Source organism: Urtica dioica, chromosome 8, assembly GCF_054948205.1.
Source record: "Urtica dioica subsp. dioica isolate 48M chromosome 8, U.dioica_male_clone48M_v1_H2, whole genome shotgun sequence".
In the NCBI taxonomy this organism is placed as follows: domain Eukaryota; kingdom Viridiplantae; phylum Streptophyta; class Magnoliopsida; order Rosales; family Urticaceae; genus Urtica; species Urtica dioica.
The window spans coordinates 19,370,411-19,384,743 of NC_142763.1; positions in this window are offsets into that span (position 1 = coordinate 19,370,411).

Here is a 14,333-nt window from a genome sequence, read left to right on the forward strand (position 1 = left end):
TAATAACTTCATGTTTCTTTACAGCAAACTCTTCCTCTCCTATCAACCACACAGTCACACCCAAATGGTAAATATATGCTTTTCTATATTCAGCTTATACCATATTTCCTTTACGCTACACGCTTTTACAACTTGTGTTCATTTTATGCTGCTTACTTTTACTATCATGTTGGTACAACAAGTTGTAGTTATCCCTGCCTAATAACGTAATAAATACGTACTGCAGGAGCACGGACTTCTACTGACACCACTTCTGAATCTGTTCCTTCAGAAACGGTACTGAGTACTTTTCTGGCGTTGAAGAATAAGAACTCTTCCATAAAGGTACAAGAATATGTACATCAATTATTTATAAATACAGTATTTATTTTCATGGCGATTCCATCATAAAGAAACATGTTTTCGGGAAAACCTTCCTTTCTCTTGAGAATACTAGGATTTGGAAAAAAATACTTCCCAGTACGCAGGTAGAAACATAGTTTTTTTTTTTTCCCCCGTTTTCTATCGTAAATTGTTAGTAACTGATTACATATCCAAGCAAATGTTTTGTAGATATTATTAGTAACTGTCAAGAAATGAAAAATCAAATACAAACTAAATGGTTGGGGACGTGCTATTTTAATCCTTGTTTTAACTTAAACTTCTGCCACGTTACTTGTTAATATTGTCAAATTTCAGGAAAAAAATGTTTTCCCAATAGAAATAGCTTAGACAAAAAATTAAAATGTTAATTGATCGGGGATCAATTATATTTTAAGAATAGTATATAGGTTACCAACACTTGCTCTTGCATTGTTTTTACATTATGTATTTTTCAGGAAAATAAGAAATTAACGACGACATGCGAACGGTCTAAGGTCCCCTACATGTCTGCACGCCAATTATTCTTTGCGCAAGAGCTTCCGGATATAGAGAGTAAGTCAATATGAAATCCAAATCTCTTTCACGCTTTTGCTGTTCTGATTTTGTTTTCACACTTGTTCGATACAGCTGTCGCCACCACCCTTTTCCCCTCTTCCTCTCTGTCACCCGCTCCCTCTCCTTCGTCCTCTCTTCCTCTCTCCCGCGCGAGCGCCGACCACGACTGCGCGCGCGCCTCTGCCGACTGCGCGACCAGCGACCGGGCGCCGCCATCTCTCCCTCTCGCCTGTTGTCTCTCTGTCCTCGCGCTCACTCGACGCGCGCTTCCGAGTCCTCTGCGCGACTTGACAGGACTCTTTCTCCTCCGCCGAGTCCGCCTCTGCCAAGCCGCTTCCGCCCCGTCGCTGACCTCTGCTCTGTCCTCGCTGGCAACGACGCTTCCGAAGAATCTCGGCCGCCCGATTCCTCTGTCTTCGTCATCAGCTTCCAGACTTTTAGGTTTGTAAATTAGGGGTTTTTTAATTGTTTTCTAAGGTTTGAAATTGTCATCTGATTTGGGGATTCCGAAATCGTGGTTGTTTGGATTGATTTAGTTGGTGATTCATGGTTTTTGGTTGATTGAGATTTTAGGCTGACTTATTGATTGAGTTTCAATTAGATTGATTGATCTCATTATGATTTCAAGAGTGTGGATTGTTAATGGTGAAGTCCTACATCTTGGCATTGCGTAGAGTTCTTGTTTTGCTTAATTTCGGCTCGGCAGATCAAGTGGCGATCCAGCTGATGCGAAGACTTTTAGTTCAAGTTTCCGGAGCAGCTCCCTTGGAGAAGGATCTTGTAAAGAAGTTTAAGCGCATGCCTGATCATCTCAAGGTATCTCTCCTATATTTTTTTTTATACACATGTACCGTTGCAAGTCTTTTGTTTCACTGCTGAAATACAAGCTAATGATACGAAAGCAGGGAAACCCATCCATCCCAGAGAACAAGTTATTCAAATAAGTGCACTAAGAAACCAACGTAAAGAGATGGGGATATATGTGAATTTATAGGAGATACAAGATAACTTACGTATGCATAAATATGAATTAGCTTACAGTCACTAATATGGGATATGTTAGCTTACAGTCACCAACGTATGTTACCATATTTCAGCTACTGCATCTTTTTTTCATGTTCAAGTTATCTTTCAACGTGAGATGTTAGCTTACAGTCATTTATATATATCTCATTAAGCTCTATATCGGATTTACAAAGCTAATATGGGCTTTGTAGGATCATAACATACGTTTGATATTTTCCTCTGAATATTCCGAAAATAAAGAAAGATGAATTTGTATAATGATACGGAAAGAGTACACGAAGTGAAACCATACAATTTGAATAAGAAAGTGGTTTCACGTCAGCAGGAAGCGAAAGACAGCTGGCATGTTTTAGAAGTTATCTTGTAAAGGGTGTAAATAATGACTTTTGTAGAGTTCTTCTCTGGTATCCAGTTGTGTTTTAGCTTGTAGTTAAGTTGCAATGGAACAAACATATTTGTTCAAATCTGTAGCCTTTACTGGTTATATATGTTTGGGTTGTTGCTATTATCGGTGTAAATGTCAATATTTCTCTACCGATGTTCGCCAGGTTCATTACAGAAATGCAAAAAGCTTTACGTTGTTCACTTGTCGGAGAGAGAGTACTCGCAGTTCCGTTGTTTGAGCTCTACGACAACGTCCAGGTACAGAGGTTATGGGATTAGGTTGTGAAAGTTTAGTTCATACTTCATATTATGATTTTGTTTTCTGTATGTTTAATGCTTCATAGAGAAGAAAAGGGACTCACCCTTTATATTATAAGGGAAACATAGCATGTCACAAACAAGAGGCTCCTACTGAGATGGGAAATTCCGGGCATATATATATATTTCCTACTTATCATTTTGTTTATGGTGTTGTAGTTTCCTGAAATCATTGACCAAGGGTCCACAAACAGGAAGAAGTGAGGCTGTCACAGCATGACTGATGTAGAGCGTAATATAGGAAAGAGAGATAATCGCAAATTGCAATATTGACTTCTTTTTACTATTTCATAAAATCTACCAAATTACATCAATGGAGAATAATACTTATAGAGTTGAAAAGGGCGTAAAAAAGGAAATAAACCATAATCAATGCACCAAATTCTAAAATTGAAATGAAATAAAACTGATCACAATTGATGCTTATTTGGTGAAAAAATTCTTCTATTTTTCTATTTTATTCTGTTCAAAATCAGCTCAGTTCTTATTTTCTTCTTTTCTTTTTAAATATTAACTATTTCGAAATAAACTATCGTTATTTTGAACAAAAGAAAGTGAAATAATTGTGAATGATGTTTTTCATTTTTCAAATATTATGTGAATGATTTTGAGGGCATTTTTGTTATTTCGAAAAACAGAGTTATGGAGTCTTCAATTTTAAAAGAGATAATTAAACAATAAACTTAGAATATTTATTATTTGATAGAAACCTCAGATACATGGATTAAAATTGCTCAGATAGATATGCTATTTTCCGGCAAAGAATGATTACGATTGTTTTTTTAATTTATTCCGAAAAAATGTGTTGAATTTGGAGCTTTTAATAAACACTTAAAAATCTCTGTTGTGTCAGTTTTAATCCGGTGATTAAAAGCTGATTAGTTGTTAGTCAATCGCTCCTAATTACACAGGAATGCATTAAATAGAAACCAATAATTTAGCTATTCCTCAAAAATTTGCATAGCAATAGCAAGTCTATATAATACATTCAAACCAAGCCATTAAAACTAGTGATCAAACAAGCTCAACCTTACAAAGACGTCAATGACATTCTCTGCTTCCGTTCCTCTTTTGTACTCGCATTATATTATTATTATTTATAACTAGTTTCAGTTGAGCCAATTTGATCACCCATTAAAGCCTCTCTTTTTTCACACACAGCTTATTTATGGCGCGACTCAGTAAAGCTAAAGATCGGGACACCATTTCCGGAAAGGAGATCTTGGTGGATCGATCGTCAATCCTTAAAAACGACCTCTTTCGAGATGGAATAGTGGAAAGTGAAGTTGTGGGGAATCCACTCGATGCCCTTGGAACCTTTCTTGTGGACGAATTTGCTTCGAGAATCGAGCATCAAATTATCGACCATATCGGCCAGATAAGCAGTTGTCAACCCGAGTCCTTTGCGAAAGACTCCACGATCTTCGGGAGAAGAATCTTTTGCTCTTTCTGCGCGAACAAGCTCGACCGGATGAACACATCTCTTGCTTTTTCCATCTCCTCGAACACCCTTTTCCGAGTAAATACACGAACCTGAAATAAAAGTCAATACTTACTAGACGTGGTGCCCAAAAAAAAAATTGTCTAAACTCCACATCAGATTGGATCACCAGCTTTTATTTGAAAAGGCACGTCCGGTTTGGTTTCAAGTAATGGAAACCGCAGTCCAAACGAAATCGTATCAGAAATTTTTTATTATTTTCAATTTGCAAGGATTTAAAACTTGTTAATTAAAGATGAATCCATGCTTATTTTAAGACTTGGTAGCATGGATGAAATTTATACGCCGCTTCATTTACTTGGAGTTTCGAAATTTGAAAAAAAGAAAAATTTAAACGTATCCAAAACGATAGTCTGGTTAAGATATCTTAACAAGTAAAAATTTATTTTTATTTTTTCTCAGGCACAATTCAGTCTCAATTTCAAACGATCTGGTCTAGTCCGGTTAAGATAATTAGCAATTAAAGACCCCTACTATGAAGATTACTAGGCCAACAAGTAAAGAAGAAATATCAGGTGTACCGCGGGATCGTATTTGCTTCCCAAGAAAATCGAGAAGTGTAGAAGAGGCTCGATTCTTTGGATGGCAAAAGGTCTCCGAGCATCTCCAATTTTGAACCTGCTCTTTAACGAAAAAAGCATCCTCAACCACTGCTGATAAACAACAACAAAAAAAGGTAAGGCAAAAAAGCAATGATCAAACAGTTTCAATGATATTAATAAAATGAGAATCGGTTTTAATTGTCCCGGTCGAGGTAATCGACACCCTAGGATGGAATTCTGAATCGTATCGACGCTTATGGTATGACTCCCAAAGTTAAACGCGACCTAATTTACACACATTCGAAAGATCATACCGAGGATAATTCAGAGGCTTAAATTAGATTAAAAAACACCAGGTTATACCAGAGGAACTTAGGTGATAATGTTGTATATCAAAGTGACGGCGACAGAAGAAAGAAAGTACGAATGAGTGAAATGCTATAGCTTCCATGCATTTCAAATCATCTGTGCTTTCTCTCTTCTGTCATCGTCTATAAACATATAGACCACCATGTTTCCTCTAATTAACAAAAACATAAATATAATAAATATGTATGTATATAAAAACATGCTGGCAGCTTCACTTTCTCAATTGTAAACATTAACAATCGGAACATATATGATATATACATATATTTATATATTACAAGTGCGGGACTCTTATGTGCGTGTGGGCATGAAATAATCGATTAGGTGGGCTTTATATTTATAGACCAAGATGACGCTGAGAAAGAGAAAGGAGAGAGAGGGGGAGAAGAAATATTAATACAATATTTATGGCTATTAAAAATGCTTCGCACGTCGGTTAGTCGGTACAACGACAACTGTCCAAACATTGACGACAAGAGAGAGAGAGAGAGAGAAAGAGAGAGAGAGAGAGAGAGAGAGAGAGAGAGAGAGAGAGAGAGAGAGATGGGTTAGGAGTCTTGGGACTTGGAACTCTTTGCTTTGGGGTGGTGGTGTATTTATAGTGGAGGAAAAAAAAGAGGGTATATTAATTGAGCCGTTGATTAATTCAAAAAGCACATACTTTACGATGTATTTATATTATTATTGGAGAAGAAATATTAATACAATATTTATGGCTATTAAAAATGCTTTGCACGTCGGTACAACGACAACTGTCCAAACATTGACGACAAGAGAGAGAGAGAGAGAGAGAGAGAGAGAGAGAGCTGTAATATTCATAAATTAATAACACAATAAAAAAAATAAAAATAGCAGCAGGGCTTCGTAGCACAAACAATAAATTTGTGCATTATTTGAGTTGTTTACTCGAATTTCGAGGAAGAAGACGCTGAGAAAGAGAAAGGAGAGAGAGGAGGAGAGAGCAATAAATTTGGCCCACCTAACTTTCTTACCGATTAAATTGTATGAGTAAAAAAAAATGACTGATCGCTTTACATCTAATTAGAAAGGAATGGTACCAAAATAAAGGTAAAAGTCACCACGCACGTTTTAAACTTGTTGGGGGGTTCTAGTATGCTTTACGCCTTTACCTCTCTTTTGTCTCTTCTCATGTGGCTTGTCTGTCATTTATCTGATTTAATTAGATTTAATTATGATAGTAATAACCAACCAGATGCATTCCCCCTTTTAAAGAAAAAAGAAAAAACAAAAAATAGAGTTGCATAATGATAATGTTAATAATAAAAACCAATCTGAGCCGACAGTATAGACATCTGTAATATATATAATAGTTCTTTTTTTTCTTCGTTAAAACTGTAATATATTATTATTGGAGAAGAAATATTAATACAATATTTATGGCTATTAAAAATGCTTTGCACGTCGGTACAACGATAACTGTCCAAACATTGACGACGATCTAATGAACTTGAGCATATTTTTTATTTTATTTTGCTTATTAATAAACTAGGTTGACATTTTGCTTGCTTAGCTTTTCATTAACACCGCTTTGTTGTTGTTTTTTTTGTTTTTGTTTTTTTTTTTTATTATTTGTAGGGAATTACATTAAATTATATTAATGAGAAATGTTGATATAAAAAAGCTTGAAGTTCATACGAACTTGATAAATGGTAAATAAATAAAAAAAACATATCATGAGGTAAAATCATCGTAACAAAATAACTCTTCGAATAGTTAATAAAAAAATTTCGATTGAAAAACATAGTTAGCTAAATTTATATAAAAATAAATCTCAATATGTCCGAATTTCTAAAAATAGATTTGATGATGGATAAAACTTTGGATTAGAATCCCAGAGAAGAGCATAATCAGAATATTAAATATTAACTATAAAGTAAACAAATATAATAAAATAAATAAAACTATCTGAACATAACTTTACGAGTAATAAATCATTTTTCAATGGAATAACAAAGCTAATAGGTATTTAGTTGCAATTAAATCTCAGTAACTATTGATCTAAAAATAATATTGATGATGAATAAAAAATCCATGTAATCATCCAAGAGTACAAATTCACAATTTAGAAGACAAAAATGAAATTTACAGAATTGGTATACAAAGTGATGAAAATGATTATTTAGGATGTCAATAATTAAAAATATTTAATTTAAATTTTGTAAATAATTTGACTAAAAGTTAAATACACATATTTTAAATATTTTTCTCTTTAAATAATTTAGTATTAATTTATAATAAAATAAATTTGATAAATTATAAAGATAAAATTAATAATTTTACATTATTAGTGAGATTGTATATAAGTCACTCTATCAGGCAAGGAAGGAAGGGTGCAATATGCACCCCTTTTAAGCACGCAATTGATGATAATTCTCATTAAGTTAACAATTAATTAAATAACTGTTAAGCCGTTTTTTGGTTTTAACATTTGAGTACACGTGGTGGGCCTGGAATAGTCACGTGCCTAGTATTGGATCGGCCCAAATTACTTTCCGAGAGTCCAAAGGGCTCAAGGAAGTTCGGGACAAAGCCCAAAGCGTCCAAGAGCTTCAGAGGATCATAGAATCGCAAAGAGGGAAATAATGCTTTGCTTTCTTCTTCGTCGGGAATGCGTTCTTCGTCTTTGATTCCTGGCCTGGAGGTTGAGCCTACCTGGAGGTCGAACCTGCCTGGAGGTCGAGCTCGCCTGGAAGTCGAGCCTGGCCTGGAGGTCGACCCTGGCTGGAGGTCGAGCCTGCCTGGAGGTTGAGCTCGTCTGGGGGGTCGAGCTCGCCTGGAGGTCGAGCCTGGACTGGAGGTCGACCCTGGCTGGAGGTCGAGCTCGCCTGGAGGTCGAGCTCGCCTGGAGGTCGAGCTCGCCTGGAGGTCGAGACTGGCCTGGAGGTCGACCCTGGCTGGAGGTCGAGTCTGGCCTGGAAGTCGACCCTGGCTGGAGGTCGAGCTCGCCTGGAGGTCGAGCCTGGCCTGGGGGGTTGAGCTCGCCTGGGGCGTCGAGCTCGCCTGGAGGCCGAGCCTGGCCTGGAGGTCGACCCTGGCTGGAGGTCGAGCCTGCCTGGAGGTTGAGCTCGTCTGGGGCGTCGAGCTCGCCTGGAGGCCGAGCCTGGCCTGGAGGTCGACCCTGGCTGGAGGTCGAGCCTGCCTGGAGGTTGAGCTCGCCTGGGGGGTCGAGCTCGCCTGGAGGTCGAGCTCGCCTGGAGGTCGAGCTCGCCTGGAGGTCGACCCTGGCTGGAGGTCGGGCCTGCCTGGAGGTTGAGCTCGCCTGGGGGGTCGAGCTCGCCTGGAGGTCGACCCTGGCTGGAGGTCGAGCCTGCCTGGGGGTTGAGCTCGCCTGGGGGGTCGAGCTCGCCTGGAGGTCGACCCTGGCTGGAGGTCGAGCCTGCCTGGGGGTTGAGCTCGCCTTGGGGGTCGAGCTCGCCTGGAGGTCGACCCTGGCTGGAGGTCGGGCCTGCCTGGAGGTTGAGCTCGCCTGGGGGGTCGAGCTCGCCTGGAGGTCGAACCTGGCTGGAGGTCGATCCTGGGGGGTGTGACCGTGCTCTTCGTGAGCTGCCTACGCACCCGCTTTGCGGGATCAGGTCATGACGTAGTTCAGGGCGAGTGTGTTTGCTATGTGAATGGATTCTTGGATTTTTGTTTTTTTTCCTCCCGCCGAGAGGTGGCTGTCGGTTTTTGTTTATGATCCGGGATAATTTTGAAGTTGGGAGAGTATTTGGCTGAGAGAATTCTGGGGTTGAGAGAATTTTGGGGTTGAGAGAATTTTGAGTTCAAAGGATTCTCTGTCCCTTTTGATTTGTGTGAGTGAGCTATTTATAGGGAAAACATGCCGCTTGTTGAAAATTTGCTTGTCACTTGTCGCTTGTTGAAAATTCGCTTGTCGCTTGTTGAAAATTTGCTTGTCGCTTGTTGAAAATTCGCTTGTCGCTTGTTTTAGTCATGCGTATTTTTAGCATTTGACTAAATTGTCCTTCTATATTGTAACGTCGTTTTTGCTATTAAGGCGTCGTTTTTACCATAAGAAAAAGACGGCATAACATTAACCCCCCAGTTTCGCGTGCGACTTGTCGTGTGGGAAACTTTGCTTCTCATCCTCTTCTTTATTGATTTATTATTTATAATATTGTATGTGTATAATATCTTTATTATCTTTTTAGGAAAGGTGACTAATCCGGTTATAACTTTTGAAAAATACATGCACAAGTACCCACACATTTGCAAGTTGCGTAGGTTTCTTTTTAGGCATAGACTTATATATGTATTTTGATGTACTATAGGTAGCCAGTTTTTATATCATCATTACTCCGTGTATTGGTATATGCCCATTATCCTATTTATCATTTATTATTATTATTATTATTATTATTTCCTATACTCTGTGCATAGATTGGTTTACTCATTTGTTTTTTTTTTTTACTTTAACACCTACCCCATGCTCTCTTTCTTTAAAAATTGAGATGTATCCGGGGATTGAGCTGCCATCACAGGAGCGTAGCAGAGTTGAGATCAGCAAATCTCCTTGGATTTTCTGGCTTCCTTCTTGAGGTTGGTTTCTTCTTTGGTGATTATATATATTCTTTACTTCTCACTTTGCCATTTCTTTCTTTTTCACTCCGTCTCTCGACCCTCTTGTCCCCTTCCTTGAATCTTTCTGGCTTTTCTTCCAAAATACTGTGATGACTCTTAATAATCTGATCAATGGTGGGCCTAATTCGCCCCGTGGTCCCAACGACCTAGTGGTCCCACCCGATTGTTCTAGAGCTTTTGACACTTTCGATTTTGGTGAGTCGTAGGTGTTTGATGACTTTCCATGCGCTTTTGGCGAAGGTATGGGTTCCACAAATTCGCCTAATGGTTTCGGTGATGGCGACCTCGATGCCTTTCTTGATGTGGTCCTCGGACGGAGGCCGGTTCCGCGTGTGTCGGGTCTGTGTTTCGATGGGAGAGGTAATGTCGTTCGATCAGCGGCCCATGGCGAGTCGTCTCGGTCCCCGCTGGCCGTGAGAGGCTGCGAGGTAGGTCCAGCGAATGAAGATGGTGTCACACCGGGTGTTCTCCGGAGTTTGGAAAGTGATACTCCCTTGACTTCGACGCCGCTTTTCTTCACAAACGGGTCCCCGTCGCTGCCGGCGGACTTCGGAGCATCAAGGGGTGGGTTTCTTCCGGCGTCGATGGGCGGCGAGGTCGGTCTGGACCGAGGCTCTGTCATCGGCGGGCCTTCGTTGACATCAGGGGAGGGCAACGTAGACGTTCTTCCGAATGCCTGCTCGTCGTTTGCCGCAGAGGGCGTAGAGGCTCCAGCAAGCGAGCATCGTTGTAGCTCCCCAAAAAACGGGAAGAAGATGTCGTTGTTGCTCGAGGCGTTTGGTCATTTGGTCGGAGGTGAGACTTCGGCACGTCACATCCCAGGACGCGACGACGAAGGCCTCGGTGCCAACTCCTCGGCGAGCGGCGAGGTGAGTTTTCCGTCTCTTGGGGTTGATATTGATGATGATGGTGATAAGGTTGTTATGGCAGAATGCTCTGAGGGAGAGGTCGAGTCTTATCGGTGCAACTCGTTTATAGTTGAGCCCCCAAAACGGCCGCGGTCTTGGTCGAGGCGGTCGAGATGCGGGGATTTTGCTGGCCTCGATGCCGTGAGCTTGACAACGGAAGATAGAGTTAGGTTCCTCCGTGAGAAGTACGAGATCCCGCCGGAAATCTCCATCATTGTTCCCTCCGTCGATGATTATTCCGACCAGCCACCCGAGGGATATACAACCGTCTACGTGGAGAGTCTTAAGCATGGGTTGAAGCTCCCTCCACACCCCTTCATATGCAATTTGCTCGAGAGGATCAAGCTGCCACCCGGTCAACTAAATCCAAGGAGCTATTGGGTCATCGTGGCTTGTTATATCATGTGGTTCCGGGAAAAGCACCGTGAAATGACGGTGTGTGAATTTCTAAGTTTGTGTGCTGTGATTCTGAATTACAGAACGAAAGGGTCGTTCTTTCTTCGTAACAATACGTCAACAAAAATACTCGACAAACTACCAGGCACGGGGCGTGAGTGGGTCGATGAGTTCTTTTACACGCACGTCGACTATTTTGGAAACATTCCCCTTGGTTTTCGTACATCGGCTGATTGCCCAAAACCCCCTGATTAGCGATCCGAGGTTGCTTCTTTTCTTGAAGGGATACCTCTTAGTGATCGCGAGGCTAACTTGTTTCTTGACGACAAGCTGTGGGAAGAGGTTGGGTGGTTCCCTTACCGTTCGGCCGACGAGGTTCCATTGCTGTTTTCGCGCTCTTTTCCGTCCTCGGCAGAGTCTGGTGGTATAGTAATAGGGTTTTTATTTTTATTTTTTATTATTGCTATCACAATTTGGTTCCCATATGTATACATATCTCCATATTTGACAAGAGAAAAAACTCTAATTCTCTCGACGATCCCTCGCAGGTATGGCGGCTTATGGGGCCCGAGGTGTTACAGGGCCGGGACTCTCTGCGGGGCGGTCGTTGCCGGTTCCTCTTCTTGGTTCGGAGGCGTCGCTCCCTTCGCAGCCCTCAAGGGTAGGCTTATCTCCTCGCGCTACTACAGCATCTATGTCAACCATAAAAGTAGCGATTACTAGTTCAAAAAGAGCGCGAGATGAGGCTCCGTTAGTGGCTTCCTCGCGTGCCAATTTTGGGAAGAAGTTTAAAGCTCCTCTTCGCTCGTCGTCCGACATAGTTGTCAGGTTCTCGGTCGCTGACTCCTTTGGCCCGTAAAGGCATTAGTGGTATCGAGTCCACTCATGCATCGGAGGTGACTAAGTTGGATCGGATGACCGCGATTGCCCTTGCTGAGTTGCTGACTCGCGAGGCCCGACAGGTTTTCCTCCACGTGCATGGCCCAATATTTTCTTTGTTCACCATCTTTTCACCTCTTTTATATACCTATTTTTTTTTGTAGTGCTATCTGGCTTCTGTTGCAACTAAGCGAAATGTTCGCGAGTTGGTGAGGAAATTAGGACACGAGACCGAGGCCCGTCGTCTGGCACAGGTGGATGCCGATGGTCGCGCGGAGGCCCTCGAGGCTGAGATTGCAGGGCTCAGGAAAGGTGCTGTGGATGATGCTATGAAGATATGTGAGCAAAGAGCCGAGCTTCAGCGTTTGCGTATCGAACTGGGGACCATTCAGGCGGAGCGGGCTAGTTCGGCTATCGACTGGGCACACCGCGACTTGGTTGCATACTGGAGTGGATCGGGAAAGGAAAATCCTCCGGAGGGAGCGGAGAGACTCTCCGCCTTAGATGATAGTGACTCGTCTCTTTCCCCCTTTTTTGTGATGGACTAACGGCCTTATCGCCCCTTTTTGTATGTGAATTCGGGCAAACTTCCATTCGTCAGGATTTTTCTTTTTGATGGCGCGGTCGGTTGTGCGTCTCTCAAGACCCGTTGTGTTTTTTGCGGGCCCCGATTTCGGGTATGACTCTGACGAATGGGCATTTTCCCTTTTTTGCGTAGTTTCTGTGTTTGTATGCTTTTGGGAAAACTGTCATTTGTTGGTTTTTTCCTTTTGGTGGCGCAGCTTGTTTGAGCATCCTTCTAGTCCGCTCGTCTAGTCGAGCTCGTCACCATCTAGTCGAGCTCGTCACCTCGTCTAGTCGAGCTCGTCACGTTGTCCAGTCGAGCTCGTCTCTCGTCTAGTCGAGCTTGTCTCCTCGTCTAGTCGAGCTCGGCACCAGCTAGTCGAGCTCGTCACCTCGCCTAGTCGAGTTCGTCACGTTGTCTAGTCGAGCTTGTCTCCTCGTCTAGTCGAGCTCGTCACGTTGTCCAGTCGAGCTCGTCTCTCGTCTAGTCGAGCTTGTCTCCTCGTCTAGTCGAGCTTGTCTCCTCGTCTAGTCGAGCTCGTCACCAACTAGTCGAGCTCGTCACCTCGCCTAGTCGAGCTCGTCACGTTGTCTAGTCGAGCTCGTCTCTCGTCTAGTCGAGCTTGTCTCCTCGTCTAGTCGAGCTCGTCACGTTGTCTAGTCGAGCTCGTCTCTTGTCTAGTCGAGCTTGTCTCCTCGTCTAGTCGAGCTCGTCACGTTTTCTAGTCGAGCTTGTCTCCTCGTCTAGTCGAGCTCGTCACACAGTCCGTGACGAGCCGGAATGACTTCGACACTTCGTCCAAACGTCTTTTTCGTGTTTGTCGTATGGAAATGCTTTGAGCTTGTGCGGGGCTTCTGCTGCCTTTTCCCTTCTTGCGCCTTGAGCAGGCTTCGAGGTGGGTCGGGTTCTCGATGGCGTGAGTTCCCTTATCTTGGGCTTCACAAGATTCTTTGAGGTGTGTTCGGAGTTTCAATGTTGCGAAATCTCATTTCTCGGATCCCGTGGACACTTTGAGGTCGGTCGGGGACTTGATGGCGCAAGACCCCTCATCTCGGGTCGTACGGGATTTTTTTTAGATGTGTTCGGAGTTTCAACGTTGTGAAACCCCATTTCTCGGATCCGTAGACGCTTTGAGGTTGGTCGGGGACTTGATGGCGCAAGTCCCCTCATCTTGGGTCGCACGGAGTTCTTTGCGATACGTTCGGGGTTTCAACGTTGCGAAACCCCATTTCTCGGACTCCGTGGACGCTTTGAGGTCGGTCGGGGACTTGATGGCGCAAGTCCCCTCATCTCGGGTCGCACGGAGTTCTTTGCGATACGTTCGGGGTTTTAACGTTGCGAAACCCCATTTCTCGGACTCCGTGGACGCTTTGAGGTCGGTCGGGGACTTGGTGGCGCAAGCCCCCTCATCTCGGGTCGTACGGGATTTTTTTTAGATGAGTTCGGAGTTTCGACGTTGCGAAACCCCATTTCTCGAATCCGTAGACGCTTTGAGGTTGGTCCGGGACTTGATGGCGTAAGTCCCTTCATCTCAGGTCGCACGGAGTTCTTTGCGATACGTTCGGGGTTTCAACGTTGCGAAACCCCATTTCTCGGACTCCGTGGACGCTTTGAGGTTGGTCGGGGACTTGATGGCGCAAGTCCCCTCATCTCGGGTCGCACGGAGTTCTTTGCGATACGTTCGGGGTTTCAACGTTGCGAAACCCCATTTCTCGGACTCCGTGGATGCTTTGAGGTCGGTCGGGGACTTGATGGTGCAAGTCCCCTCATCTCGGGTCGCACGGAGTTCTTTGCGATATGCTCGGGGTTTCAACGTTGCGAAACCCCATATCTCGGACTCCGTGGACGCTTTGAGGTGCGTTTGGGGCTCGATGTCGCGGTTGCTATGTCTGTATTCCTGCATTTTCACATGTATGCATATATTTTTT